Source organism: Ascaphus truei, unplaced genomic scaffold (assembly GCF_040206685.1).
Source record: "Ascaphus truei isolate aAscTru1 unplaced genomic scaffold, aAscTru1.hap1 HAP1_SCAFFOLD_422, whole genome shotgun sequence".
NCBI classification, from domain to species: Eukaryota; Metazoa; Chordata; class Amphibia; order Anura; family Ascaphidae; genus Ascaphus; species Ascaphus truei.
Window position 1 is genome coordinate 309,282 of NW_027456753.1, and position 13,989 is coordinate 323,270.

At 43.1% G+C, this 13,989-nt stretch overlaps 1 long non-coding RNA gene across 1 annotated transcript; it reads right to left on the reverse strand.

Moving 5' to 3' along the window:
* Nucleotides 1–229: 229 nt before the first annotated feature.
* On the reverse strand, nucleotides 230–13,431 carry LOC142484015 (uncharacterized). Its single transcript, XR_012797531.1, has 2 exons — nucleotides 5,668–13,431; nucleotides 230–2,228 (listed from the first exon to the last, which is right to left on the reverse strand). It is a non-coding gene; the product is annotated as an uncharacterized LOC142484015 (long non-coding RNA).
* Nucleotides 13,432–13,989: the final 558 nt, after the last annotated feature.

Here is a 13,989-nt window from a genome sequence, read left to right on the forward strand (position 1 = left end):
TAGCAAACACCAGTCAGTCTAGCAAACACCAGTCAGTCTAGCAAACACCAGTCAGTCTAGCAAACACCAGTCAGTCTAGCAAACACCAGTCAGTCTAGCAAACACCAGTCAGTCTAGCAAACACCAGTCAGTCTAGCAAACACCAGTCAGTCTAGCAAACACCAGTCAGTCTAGCAAACACCAGTCAGTCTAGTGTGAAAGCGTGGAAATAAAATCAATGAGTCAAGGGTTCAAAGTAACAGGTGAGTTTATCTGTACCAAGGCACAATTGGGAGACAAGAATTCAAAGAAAGAACTCAGGCCTCTGAAGACATATTGCTTAGTATCACATTTTTATACATTTCAAAATGAGTAATACACCCCTTAAGGGGGCTGGCTTAGAGATAAATGATGATATGATGACATGCAAAAATACAGAATTAGTTGATACATAAATATGCTTCATATGCTATATTCTTATCGATAATTTACCATAATGTGGGCCTCTTAACCTTGTGACATAAGGGAGTTACTGTGTTCAGCCCTGTATGTGTACTGTAGATAACAACTACACTATGGTCAGCAGGAATATCTTAAGACAGGAGAAATTGCTTACGAATGCTATTTCAATTCTTGCCTGCCTTGTAGGAATTATACAAGGGTGGGTTAGATCCAGAAGCGATACTCTGCAGAATCAAACATTCATAGTTCATTCACGAATGAAACAAATTGGCATGCATACAAACATACGGTTAGGCCAAAATGGAGGTGATGATAGCCACACACATTATCTCAATCTTCACAGTCCTCTCTTTTTATTCTTGAAAACATAGTCTTTTAAGGATAATTCAGATAAAACTCAGAAGCGTTGCACTGACCTGGAGGGCCCCAATTTGCATGGCTTTGATAGTTCTGGAAACTCACAGAGCTGCTGGCTTAGCATATCAGCCAGGTTGGTCTTTCTGCCATCATCTTCATCTGTATTCCATTGAGGAGGACTGACTTTTCCTTCTGAGATTGCATCTTCCGTAGTCTGTGATCAGTGGCATGGCCTGGGTAGAGGGTGTTACACACCTTTGCAGTATGGATTTACTGCACATGGCACAGACATACAAATCAATCAGAACTGCAAACACACAGACAAATCCATTCATCAGTTTCGCTTCTAGAAAACCAACCAACATGGTAATTCCTAACAAAACACACCTCTTATCCCCACCTTTCCTTAATCTCTCCTGTATCTCTGCGATCTTCTCTACCTCATGCTCAATCTTACCACTTTGATCTCTAAATAATATAACATTGCTCTTTAACTCGGTTCCACAAATCCAATACACTCCCCTAGGTAAACTAGAATTTGTGCAAGCACTTTTTACTATCTTAATTAAACCTGAAAAATTAAGGCCACATCCTCCCTGTAAATTTTTAGTTCAGGGCTGTAAATATATTTTCATACAAGTTTCATTGGTTGGTGGAGACACCTGACCCATAAATTGATTTGTTGTTCCCAGTGTAATTTCCACCTACAGGAACCTCATTTACCAGTGGAATTCGGTTTAGAAAAGTTCCCTGTAAACAAATTCAAATTAACGTTTCATCATTTTAAATTCGGCATTAGTGTAAGGTATCCCTACTCAACGGGTTAAATGGAATTCTCTCTTACGTCATTGGGGGCCACCAGAGTATGGCAGGGATTCATTGTATATATTCCCTTGTGACCCATTAACCTGTGTAGCATTGTGCAAGTTTGTGTGATTGTCTGCAAAATGATGTGACCATAAAACAATAAACATTACAAATATTTCAAAACTGATCATCCCTTGTCATCTGGATGGCATAGGCTGATCTTGCCTAGCGAGGCATACATCTTAAAAACACACTCTAAAGCATAAAAAAATAATATTGAGTCCTGAAAAAACAAATTGTTCGTTAAAGTCCGGGCCTTGATAATATTGAGTTCAGAAAAAACAAATTGTTCGTTAAAGTCCAGGCCTTGATAATATTGAGTTCAGAAAAAACAAATTGTTCGTTTAAGACCGGGCCTTGCCTGAAGTCTTAATTCCTTGGTGGTTAAATGTTCTAGGATTATTGTGCCTAGATACACTAACAGTTGGTAAAAAACGCTGGCTTGATGATTCTTTGTCTTTGTTAGCTGTTTACGGTGGTGCCGGCACTTTTTTCTTGCGATGATGATGCTGCTTTGTATTCTCCTTGGTAGACTGTATAAGCTGCACCTGAGTTTGGAGAGACTTAAACATTTCATTAATAAAAGCACAAGGAGAGCGCTTTTAGCCACTATAATTTAGTTTCAGCACAATTTTTTTTGTTTTTACCACTATCTTGGCATCCGCATCTTATACTATATTAGTGAAAGCACTGTATGTTTGCCTGCCTGCATGCATGCCAGCCTGGCTGGCTGGATGTCCGGTGTCCCTAGGGGAAATCTCATTGGTCCCTTGGTCCGCCCCCGCACACCTCTCATTGGCCTGAGGCGGAGTGACGGCCCAAAGGACACACAGGGACACACACACACAGGGACACACACTCTCCCCCGTCAGTTGGACCGCAGCTCACCTTCCACACCCCCCCCCCCCCTCCTCTCCCGGTGCCCCTCACTCTCTTCCCCCCTCCCCACCTCACCCAAATCCCCACGCTCCGCAACATCCCCAGCCGCACCATCACCCTCACCGTGCGCCGCGGAGGAAGCGCGGCCCTGCTGCTCAGCAGCAAACTCCAGGCTCCTCCCCCCTCACGGCGCGGCCCTCCTGCTCTCTCCCTCACGTGCGCCGCTACCGGAGAGGGGAAGCGGCGCGGGACTCCCCATCACGTGCGCCGCTACCGGAGAGGGGAAGCGTCGCGGGACTCCCCATCACGTGCGCCGCTACCGGAGAGGGGAAGCGGCGCGGGACTCCCCATCACGTGCGCCGCTACCGGAGAGGGGAAGCGCGGCGCGGGACTCCCCCTCACGTGCGCCGCTACCGGAGAGGGGAAGCGCGGCGCGGGACTCCCCCTCAGGTGCGCCGCTACCGGAGAGGGGAAGCGCGGCGCGGGACTCCCCCTCACGTGCGCCGCTACCGGAGAGGGGAAGCGCGGCGCGGGACTCCCCATCACGTGTGACGCTACCGGAGAGGGGAAGCGCGGCGCGGGACTCCTGCCACTCTTGCCCCCCCCCCAGCTTCCCGAACTCACCTCCTGCCCCAGCCAGATGCCACGGGGTCAAGGTAAGTCACACACCGTCTCCCACCCACGCACTGTCACCCAGTCACCCACACACCCACCCAGTCACTTTCACCCACCCAGTCACCCACCCACCCACTCACTCAGTCACCCACTCAGTCACTCACTCAGTCACCCACCCACTCAGTCACCCACCCACTCAGTAACCCACCCACTCAGTAACCCACCCACCCACTCACTTAGTCACCCAAAAACTCACTTAGTCACCCACCCACTCAGTCACCCACCCACTCACTCAGTCACCCACCCACTCACTCAGTCACCCACCCACTCACTCAGTCACCCACCCACTCACTCAGTCACCCACCCACTCACTCAGTCACCCACCCACACACCCACCCAGTCACCCACCCAGTCACTTTCACCCAGTCACCCACTTTCACCCAGTCACCCACCCACTCAGTCACCCACCCATTCAGTCACCCACCCACCCACTCAGTCACCCACCCATTCAGTCACCCAGTCACCCATTCAGTCAGTCACCCATTCAGTCAGTCACCCAGTCACCCACCCATTCAGTCAGTCAGTCACCCACTCACCCACTCACTCAGTCACCCACCCACTCAGTCAGTCACCCACCCACTCAGTCAGTCACCCACCCACTCAGTCAGTCACCCACCCACTCAGTCACCCACCCATTCAGTCAGTCAGTCACCCACTCACCCACCCAGTCAGTCACCCACTCACCCACCCAGTCAGTCACCCACTCACCCACCCAGTCAGTCACCCACTCACCCACCCAGTCAGTCACCCACTCACCCACCCAGTCAGTCACCCACTCACCCACCCAGTCAGTCACCCACTCACCCACCCAGTCAGTCACCCACTCACCCACCCAGTCAGTCACCCACTCACCCAGTCAGTCACCCACCCACCCACCCAGTCAGTCACCCAGTCACCCATTCACCCACCCAGTCAGTCTCCCACTCACCCACCCAGTCAGTCTCCCACTCACCCACCCAGTCAGTCTCCCACTCACCCACCCACCGACCCAACTCACCCACCCAACCACCGACCCAAAGTCACCCACCGACCCAAAGTCACCCACCCACTGACCCAAAGTCAAACCGACCCAAAGTCACCCACCCACCGACCCAAAGTCACACACCCACCGACCCAAAGTCACCCACCCACCGACCCAAAGTCACCCACCCACCGACCCAAAGTCAAACCGACCCAAAGTCACCCACCCACTCAGTAAAGTGTCACACACCCACCCAGTCACCCACACACTCAGTCAACTCAGTCACCCACCTAGCTGTCAAGGGGGGGGGGGGGGAAGCCTAACCCTGTCGTACGCCCCCCCAAAATTATATCCCGGGCAACGCCGGGTCTCTCAGCTAGTATAAAATAAACACAAAAATACCTTGCTCACCAATTACAAAAGAAAGAAATCAACGGCGCATAGGGAAGTATCGTAAGAGAACACTGATAAGTGACAAGAGGTTGTCGCTAAAAGTCCCTAAAGCTTGCACTCATTGTAAACTGTAAAATATACATAAAGTACCAGTTAAATAACTAATACCACTAATATCAAATTTATTACAGACAAAATGGGAAATATCCACATAAACTTAACTATAACACAACTAAAACGTATACAACTTTTTTACAAGCTAAAAACTTACGAAATGCATAAAATGACAACTAATAAATCATAAATAAAAGAGTCCCCATGTGAACGAAACGAACAGTATACGGTAAACAAAAATGCTAATATGAACACGAGTGTAAAGCCCTATCAGAACATGAGGGGCCAGTGACCATAATATACTAACAATGCTAATTAGCTTCACCACATAACACTGCAGAGTAGCAGCTTATCACATTAATACTTAGTTCCCAAACAGACTCAAAATAAAGCTATCCAATAGTTATGCTGGAAAATGTAAAGAGATGGGGTATATCCCTCTCTACATGAATATTCATGAAATAACATGTTGCTATGTGTAGCAATGAGTAGACAGCACCAAAACACAACACAATATGAATGGAGTCATTTCGGCAAGAAATGTTCAAAGATAAATAACAAAACAACACACATAAGGTAATGTTGCAATGAACAAAATAGGCAGAGTCCGCATATAGACAGGTGTGTTATGGAAAATCATATAAATTATCCTCTCTTTTGTTCATATGCAAATCCTATGACATGTGAACAGTATATGACATAAAGGATGATGGTATTTAAAACATCAGTAGCTTGAGATTTAAATATATATCATGAATTTGACAATAGCTACTGCTTTAAAAAATATACAAATGGGTAAATCAACTGACTAACCCTCCAGGCGCTCAGAATAAAGCATAGTCCTGCTGGTGAGCAATAATAAAATGAATCTTTGAGACCCAGGCTATAAACAACCATCTGGCAGTGTAATATGTATGTTTTGTCCTTCCCCCCAACCGGCTCACCATGAGCACTATAAGGCTGGAACACGGGAAACTCACGTATTATTCTCGTGGCTGTTGATGTCAAGCCTGTCCGGTCTTGGCAATATGATGTATGCTCCTGCTCCTCCTGGATGAAGCTGGGATCCCTCCGTCTCAAGATCTTGGTTCTTCACCGCCAACCCGCTACCCGCCGATGCGGAGGGTGGTCACCTGACCGGCGGCATGGATGGTGCTTCTAGATGACGTCACGGCAGACCCGGCAACCAGGAACAAACCAGCAATGACTCGGCGTGCAGACGCACAATGTAACAACATAGAAAACCTCTCAAAAAGAGAAAAAGCGCCGCTCAGCACAAAAAAGGAAAGGTGAAGGCTGAGCGGCGCTTTTTCTCTTTTTGAGAGGTTTTCTATGCTTTAAAAAATAAAATCTAGATTGCCTACAGTTGCATTCTTTAAAATGAGAGGCTATAGATCAGGGTTCAAATTAAGACACCTTTTGGAGGGAAAGGAGAGGTAATGGTTAAAAGTTATAAAAATACATCACATATGCAGTTAACTTTATAGGAAAAATTATTTCATATCTGATTTTATGCTTACTCGTTTATATTGTACGCTTTGTGAAGTACTGAGTATACTTCTGACACTATTCAAATACGGAAATACATATTAAATATTATTGTATTGTAAATAAAACAATTATAACAAATAGAATTAAAAACATAGAACAAATAGAATTTAAATGTGTTTACTGGTTTCTGCGTAGAGGTAATTTGGATACTGCATGTAGGGATTATAACCCCTTCTTGTAATAATTCCTACATAATGGGGGCTATGCCATCTAAAGCATTTCATAAACTATGAGGTATTTATCCTAAAATAGATACAAAAAACAGAAAGCACAATAAATAAGCATAATTTCACATTTCTCTGATACAGAGCAAAATGAACTTTACAAAAAAATAAGATAAAAACCCAAAACAGACCTGTTTGACACTGCAAACTTAGTCCAAAAATAAATACATTACAGTATCATTCTCTTTCCCCATACGATAAGCTGCTTTTAAACATTTTTTTTTCTCTCAGCTTCTAGTTAACTTTTCATGCCTGTAACGTGGTCTTTGTACATTCCTTAAGCTGGAGGAGGGGGGCCAGCCCGCTTGGCTGCTTTTAACCTTCTCTCTTTTAAATGACCGCTGTTCAAAAATCAAACGAGCAGTGTATTTAAGAAAACAAACCGTTAGTTTCCTAATATAAGTTTGAACAGAGAAACCTTGATAACTACAAACAAAAACCATCTCTGCAATCCTTCCTATAAAACATCAATCTTATTGTTTTATTTACTATTAATTTCTTATCTTTCTTACACACACCCACACACACATATACACACGTTCTCTGAGTTTATCTTCCATCAACATTCATTCTCCTTTCTACAAAACTCCAACATGATCTTAATCTTGTGGGCCAGAGTAAAACTTAATAAAGCTTCCTTACTCCATAAAATCAGACTCTTTCTTTTTTTGTTTAAATAAAAAAATAAACATTTACTTATTTTTAAACTTTGCATTCTAGATATACCTTGCTTTTAGTCCTGACTCCTCTAAATCAGCACATAAAATTTAAATTTAAAACTTCATTTAAATATTGTAACACAGTATCTCCTACGCCCAGGAACAAAAAATGTGCTTCAGTAAAAAATACAAATTCATATTTGAGTCAGGGTGAAATGACTTCTTTTTACAATTGCCAAATTTTCATTCTCTTTTAAAATATTACACTAACAGACTTTAACATACAATACTTCCTAGGTTTATTTTAAATGCTACTGTCATGCCTTGTAAATGGCAGCAGGCTTAATACACTTTGACAAAAGGGTATAAACTTAAATGACCCTTTTACAAGAGATTATTTGTTATTTTTATGATTAGTACAACAAGTGACAATGTGAAGCGCTATGTACACTAATGGCGCTAAATGAATAAAGACATTCATACATACATACATTAACTATCAGAGTGACACACAAACACTTCACTCCATGACATGTATATTATTATGCCATCAAACTAGTTTCTATGAGCTTTCTAAGACAAAAACGCCAACAAAAAAACATTTAAAGAGGATGTCCCCTTCTTTTTCCATGCAGTATTAATACATTAATTCCTAAAAAACTACTTTAACATTCTTAAATTCAAGCCATTTCTTCCTAGGTTAATAATTAACTTCCATGTCTCACAGACATGCAACTCCTGTGCCTCACAGACATGCAACTCCTGTGCCTCACAGACATGCAACTCCTGTGCCTCACAGACATGCAACTCCTGTGCCTCACAGACATGCAACTCCTGTGCCTCACAGACATGCAACTCCTGTGTCTCACAGACATGCAACTCCTGTGCCTCACAGACATGCAACTCCTGTGCCTCACAGACATGCAACTCCTGTGCCTCACAGACATGCAACTCCTGTGCCTCACAGACATGCAACTCCTGTGCCTCACAGACATGCAACTCCTTTTCAGTGAAAAGGGGTAAGAAAAGGGGGAAGAGGAAAAGGGGGGTTGAGGAACGGGAGATGAGGAAAATGGGATTAGAAAAAAAGGGGGGTCCAATAATGCTGCAGTTATTTTTAAAACAGAGCCTGATATGTTTTACTTTCCTTCTTATTTCATATATTCTGCGTCACTAAATATCCATTTTTAAAACATTTTATTGCCATAAAGTCCACACATAATTTCAAGGGACGTACCCTTCGCCGGCAACTGCTGAGAACGTAGGTTTCCCCATAATTCTCCTGTATTACACCGATCAACGTTAGCTGACCATGTACCTTATACCGATCAACGTTAGCTGACCATGTACCAATAAGGTGCCCCAACCCTTGGTATAATATAAGTAGAATATAGAGTTAAGGACCAGTGGCCTTAAAAATAGTTACCTGCTGTTCCTTAACAATAGTTCTCTCCCCAAGTTCTAGGAGACTTAACACCTTATTAATTATTATACCTTTCGGGCCCTTACTTGGCCCTGCCGTTTAGCGGCACACGGTATAACCTGAGTTTATGGCAATAATACAAAAACAACAATAACAATACCTGATCAGTATAATATTGATAAAAACAGCAACTTTTTATAGTCTGCCAAAGGTGCACAAAGATCCCATACATCCACCAGGCCGCCCAATTGTATCGGGCATTGGGAACCTCACTGAGGGCCCAAGTGTCTATGTAGACAAAGTTCTAAGAGCATTTGTTAGATCTTTGCCCTCATACGTACAAGATACTCGTGACGTTTTAAAACGCCTGGAAGGAATAACAGTTGATGCAAACACAATCTTGTGCAGCATGGATGTTGAGTCACTATACACAAGTATTCAACATCCAGTAGGCTTAAAAGCGGTAGCCTCCTTCCTATCCACCCGTGGCATTAAGTATCTTAAACACAATGAGTTCGTATGTGACCTTCTATCCTTTGTCCTAACACACAACCACTTCACTTTCAATAATAAACTATACCTCCAGGTACAGGGAACTGCAATGGGGACAACTTGTGCCCCTACATATGCTAACCTGTACCTGGGTTGGTGGGAGGAGAATAGTGTGTTTAATGAGAATATGATCAATTTCACGGACAATATCACTATGTGGATTCGCTACATAGATGATATACTGATATTATGGAAGGGCAGCAAAAAACTACTGAACACCTTTGTGGAAACTCTTAACTCAAATGAGCATAATCTACGTTTGACGTGCGAGGTCAGTGACAAAAATCTGGTTTTTCTGGACTTAAAAATTTCCATCAATGAAGATGGCACTATAAATACGGTATCACATGCTAAAAAAACGGCTACAAATAGCTATTTAAGGGCTGATAGCCACCACCCGACATCACTCATTAAAGGTATCCCGACGGGCCAGTTCCTCCGCATTAGGAGGAACTGTTCCAATCCAGTGGACTTCCACTCACAAGCGGAAATTATGAAAAACAAGTTCCTAAGTAGAGGATACAGTAAAACAAATGTTAAAAAAGCTTACAAATACGCAGAACAAACTAATAGGGAAAAACTACTTTACTCCAAAAAGAAACTGGATATGGATAAAACCATCAGATATATAGGCACTTTTAGTGCCCAGTGGAGTAAAATCAAGTCCATTTATAAGAAATATTGGCACATCCTTTTGGAGGACAAAGACCTTTGTGAAGTACTAAAACCATATCCAACAATGGTACCCAAAAGATCAAAGAACTTGAAAGACACGTTGGTCCACAGCCATTTCCAAACAAAATCCCAATTTCAAACATGGCTTCCACCAAAAACACAGGGCACCTACAAGTGCGGAACATGCAAAGCATGTACCTATATCCACACCAGTAAATGTTTTAAAAGTACCAACAACAACAAAACATTTCAGATGAAGAGTTTCATAAATTGCAAAACCATACAAGTAGTATACCTAATTACGTGTAAATGCGGGATACAGTATGTAGGGAAGACGGGCCGCCAGTTCCGCAGACGCATATTGGAACATATTGGCTCTATCAGAAATGAGTTAGACACACCTGTGTCATGCCATGTTAGGGGACATCATGGGGGAGACATCAATTCCCTACACTTTCAAGGCATTTTTTGCCTCAAAGCCAATACAAGAGGGGGAGACTGGGACAAAATTCTTTTACAGCAAGAGTCCCGTTGGATATATCAATTATCCACCCTATCACCATTAGGTCTGAACGAGGGGTTCCTCTTCACCCCCTTCCTGTAAAAATACCCCCTTCCTGCAAACAATCTTTCTGATAAACTTTTTGCTGCATGTGATACTCATTTTAAATAGGTGCACCATTTAAATAGGTTCATCACCCTCCAACCCTGTTCCTCTGAACAAATTGTAATTCTCCGTCTGGGGTATTCACTCCTACACTTCATGACAATATAATGATCAATTTTGATGAATAATATAGTTACCTTTGAAATTTAATGTCAGACTCTAGAAATGGTCAATAAGAAGCACACAGCTGATTAAGAATGTTTATTCACAAACACAGGCAAATACAAACATCAAGCAATCACTAATATGTCCTTTAATTAGACTTACCTAGTCAGGACCAAGAAGACTCTGATGTGATACCAGAAGCATCCAGCAATAGCAAGCAATCACAATGAATAATGTTTTTATTGTCAGCATGCTATATAGTAGCCATTTACGAGTGTTTAAAACATTTTTTCTTCATCTACATTGAGAATATTGCTCGCAGTGATCTCCCCCATACTATCAATAGGTATGTCGCGCACTGATGACACGACGCAACTTCAGGCCACTCAGCGCATGGCATTCTTGGGAGCTATGACAACCATCCCTTGCAAACCAAACCAAAAGGCAGGGCTAAGATGACAACCAGTCAAGTGACTGTGAATAACCAATTGGATGCGCGGCTGGCTCTGTACTAAGGTTACTGACATTATGCTGTTTGCTGCCAATGAGGGAGATCGCATTCTGATGACGCGACGCTACTTCCCAGCCATAAAACATATGGGATTACCTGCACCTCCCCTTCCCTGATTAAGAATGTTTATTTACAAACACAGGCAAATATAAACATCAAGCAATCACTAATGGTCAATAACAAGCACACAGCTGATCAAGAATATTTATTCACAAACACAGGCAAATACAAACATCAAGCAATCACTAATATGTCCTTTAATTAGACTTACCTTGTTAGGACTAAGAAGACTCTGATGTGACACCATAAGCATCCAGCAATAGCAAACAATCACAATGAATAATGTTTTTATTATCAGCATGCTATATGGTAGCCATTTGCGAGTGTTTAAAACATTTTTTCTTCAGCTACTCTGGGAATATTGCTTGCAGTGATCTCACCCATACTATCAATAGGTATGTCGCGCCTTGATGACACGACGCAACTTCTGGCCAATCAGCGCATGGCATTCTTGGGAGCTATGACAACCATCCCTTGCAAACCAAACCACAAGGCAGGGCTAAGATGCCGAACAGTCATGTGACTGTGAATAACCAATCGGATGCGCGGCTGGCTCTGTACTGAGGTTACTGGCATTATGCTGTTTGCTGCCAATGAGGGAGGTCGCATTCTGATGATGCGATGCTACTCCCGGCCATAAAACATATAGGACTTTTTGCACCTCCCCTCCTCTCCTCCCCCATAATCAAACAAAGGGGCAGGATAATCTGGGGCCAAGATCACATGACCACCACCCACCAATGGGATGTATCATTAACCATGTGATGAGACATAGCCAATTAGGGACCCCTACCATTATGTAACCCAATTTGAAGTGTGGGAGGGATTTGTATACAGAAGCCCTATCACAGTCTGACATTAATTAACCAATGGGGTAAGAATTAAGTGTATAAAGATCTGAGAGAATCACTCTGTAATTGCCCCCGATGAAGCCACAACGGTGAAACATATGTTGGGCAGGCTAAGCGTCACCACCTAGTGCGCTGGCTATATCGGAGAGGACTGTTGCCTTCTCTCAGTTAGAGTGTTTCGGAGCCTTCTAAAGGAAGCACAACACTCTGACTACTTTCCTATTTGTCATGGTTCTGAGTACAAGACACATACTTTGTGATCTTGAAATAGCTGTTCTGCTAAACATAACAGACCTCTAGGTTCATTTACCTTTGAACCCGTTGGTCTGGTACATATGTGTGTGTATATATCCGTATACTAGCATTAGCTGGCTCAACAAATATATTATTCTGAGCACACACACTACATTAAGCTATACTCTCCATTTAGGTGTAGTCCTCAAACCATATAGAACTGTATTGGTATAACTACCACTGTTAGTATAATTATATAGCAGTGGGACATTCTAAAATAGTTATTCCTAGCATACACTGTTAGTTTGAATTAGGCATACAGTTACCTCCTCCGTTTTTTAATTTATTTTAATCACTTTGGTTCACGTTAGCTTTTTGCTGCAATAAATATAAATATATTTGAATCATTTATTAATAAATAGTAATTTTTAACATAGGTATAGGTGTTCTCTTGTGCGGCTATTAGGGAGCTTTCTTTCTTTTCTTTGCTTATCATTAACCCCATCCCTGCCAGCACCACCTCCGCACTCTTATTGCAGTTTTTGTTCCGTCACCACACATTCACAATTTATTGGTTCCCCATATCTCCATTGGTGTAGTGCAAGGCGCACAACTTGACCTTTTTAGGCCATTCTATCTAATAGTGATAAACTCACGTGATACAGGGTGTCCCGTCACTCAGGTAGGTTGCCCATAAAGAAAAAACTGTCTACAGATTATTCAAACATTTAATCTAACGGCATTTTTTGTTAAAAAGGATAAAGCCAGACCTTATTCCAAGTGTGCACGTTTGAGTAATGTAGGCAGCTGCTCCGTCTGGGTTTCCTGCTCCCGAGGTGTTGGGTAACTATTCAAGGATGCGCCATCTGTGAAAGCGTGGAAATAAAATCAATGAGTCAAGGGTTCAAAGTAACAGGTGAGTTTATCTGTACCAAGGCACAATTGGGAGACAAGAATTCAAAGAAAGAACTCAGGCCTCTGAAGACATATTGCTTAGTATCACATTTTTCTACATTTCAAAATGAGTAATACACCCCTTAAGGGGGCTGGCTTAGAGATAAATGATGAAATGATGACATGCAAAAATACAGAATTAGTTGATACATAAATATGCTTCATATGCTATATTCTTATCGATAATTTCAGTCTAGCAAACACCAGTCAGGTCAGTCTAGCAAACACCAGTCAGGTCAGTCTAGCAAACACCAGTCAGGTCAGTCTAGCAAACACCAGTCAGGTCAGTCGAGCAAACACCAGTCAGGTCAGTCGAGCAAACACCAGTCAGGTCAGTCGAGCAAACACCAGTCAGGTCAGTCGAGCAAACACCAGTCAGGTCAGTCGAGCAAACACCAGTCAGGTCAGTCGAGCAAACACCAGTCAGGTCAGTCGAGCAAACACCAGTCACCAGTCAGTCTAGCAAACACCAGTCAGTCTAGCAAACACCAGTCACCAGTCAGTCTAGCAAACACCAGTCAGTCTAGCAAACACCAGTCACCAGTCAGTCTAGCAAACACCAGTCAGTCTAGCAAACAGCAGTCACCAGTCAGTCTAGCAAACAGCAGTCAGTCTAGCAAACAGCAGTCAGTCTAGCAAACAGCAGTCAGCCTAGCAAACAGCAGTCAGCCTAGCAAACAGCAGTCAGCCTAGCAAACAGCAGTCAGCCTAGCAAACAGCAGTCAGTCTAGCAAACAGCAGTCACCAGTCAGTCTAGCAAACACCAGTCACCAGTCAGTCTAGCAAACAGCAGTCACCAGTCAGTCTAGCAAACAGCAGTCACCAGTCAGTCTAGC